We start from the raw sequence: 1,766 nt of genomic DNA, 5'->3' as shown, positions 1-1,766 counted from the left end.
GCCATATTAAAACTAAACTATATAATATATTCGAATAAGTTTAATGTCCCTATATAGCCTATATATCTGCCTATAATTATAGTATGGTACAGCTCCGTCACAAATCACACAGACAGAATTATGATCAGTTTTCCAAAATAAATCGTACGAAAGTACCCCACACACGGGGTACCTTCGTGCATAGTGTGGGTACTTTCGTACATGATGGGGTACCTTCATACAGTCAAAGAAAATAAACAATTGTTGATTAAATTTAATCATTTATTGAGATCAATTTAACACAGAATCAGCATTTTTGTATTAAGAACCAAGATATATTATTTAGGTATTCATAGGTATCATATAATATGCATTTGCTTCATTATCAGTCTTTGTAGTTTTCTTTTGCTTCTTTAAATTAAATGACTCTTTCGATTGAGATTTCCTCTTTATTGAAGATGCGTTATCTGCATCTAAGACAAGATGTAGAGCTTTGATGGCCTTAGCTTTTTGTTTTTTCTCTTGCACTTGCTTCTTCAATAGTCTTCCTTTTCTATTTCTGCCAGTCTATCTTTTCCGGAGTATCAGTGTAAATTCTAGATTTGCCTGGTAGCTTTCCTTTCCTTGTTTTCTTTATTGAATCTCTGTCCACTCTAGGATATGGCCTGACTAACTCTGGGGTGATCAACCCCACAGCTGGTGAGCAATCTGTTACTGTTGTAGGTGATAGCAAAGATGGAGACACAGATGATGAACAACTTGGAAGGTTTTGTTGAATAAACTCTGTCTGTATGGGGTCTGCTGGTATGGTCTCTGGCACATCGTAATCTTGAACGGCTACAGAACTTGATTGCTTATCTTGCGTGGATTGTAACGCTTGTGGTTGTGAAGAAGTTGAAGCTTGTGGGTTCGTTTGAGCATCTTGGGTTGAACTAGAATAGTATACATTCACAATAGAATAGATACATTTAAATGTCCAGTCAGGCACGGGGAGCATTCGTACACGTACGAATCTACCCCACCCCTACCTGTACGAAGGTTCCCCAACACCAAAAAAAACAATTAATATCGAAAATAAAAATAACCGCTGAAACTGGGCCAAAATCTATATTTACATGCTAAACTAAGTTATTCCTTCACAAACTGTGTACATTCACTTTTACAATAGGAATAAAGCGTGAATAAACAAAGATGTTTAAAAACATAACCAAAAAATACTTACTTGGCGCGAAATCACGTTACGACTCGTTGCGTCGAAGCCGGCGGCTGCACTGACGTCTCACCCCGCGAGTAACCTATGCGTGCGAGTGGGTCTCACGCACACAAACACAGACCTGTCAAAGTATTCTACAGTGGTAGGAATAAGGACTGTACGAATGCTCCTACTGTACGAATCCTACCTGCTCTCCCCTAAGTGTTTTTTTAACCCTTTTTGTGAAATATTTGAGTTTTTTTGGATTTACACGCGATCTAGGCGGCGCAGTAATTTCAGCGGAGCATCTACAGATGCGGAATTAAATTCTCCGTCGCGTGGTATTAAATTGTTGCAGGAATTCGACCTGCAACCCGCGAAAATTGCATATAAGTGTTTTTAACCCTTTTGTGAAATATTTGAGTTTTTAGATTTACACGCGATCTAGGCGGCGCAGTAATTTCAGCGGAGCATCTACAGATGCGGAATTAAATTCTCCGTCGCGTGGTATTTAATTGTTGCAGGAATACGACCTGCAACCCACGAAAATTGCATATAAGTGTTTTTAACCCTTTTGTGAAATATTTGAGTTTTT

General features: G+C 38.5%; 1 long non-coding RNA gene across 1 annotated transcript; it reads right to left on the bottom strand.

The window, feature by feature from the left end:
- Nucleotides 1-240: 240 nt before the first annotated feature.
- LOC135792594 (uncharacterized) lies at nucleotides 241-1,396 on the bottom strand. The gene is made up of 2 exons (XR_010548402.1): nucleotides 1,202-1,396; nucleotides 241-911 (listed from the first exon to the last, which is right to left on the bottom strand). It is a non-coding gene; the product is annotated as an uncharacterized lncRNA (long non-coding RNA).
- Between the last annotated feature and the right edge of the window lie 370 nt (nucleotides 1,397-1,766).

Source organism: Atheta coriaria, unplaced genomic scaffold (genome assembly GCF_025399875.1).
Source record: "Atheta coriaria isolate IRGN ID8LTWV9N9 unplaced genomic scaffold, Caltech_Dcor_3.1 hic_scaffold_5_pilon, whole genome shotgun sequence".
Lineage (NCBI taxonomy): Eukaryota > Metazoa > Arthropoda > Insecta > Coleoptera > Staphylinidae > Dalotia > Dalotia coriaria.
Note: the sequence above shows the minus strand (reverse complement) of the source record. Positions and strands in the feature narration are given on the sequence as shown.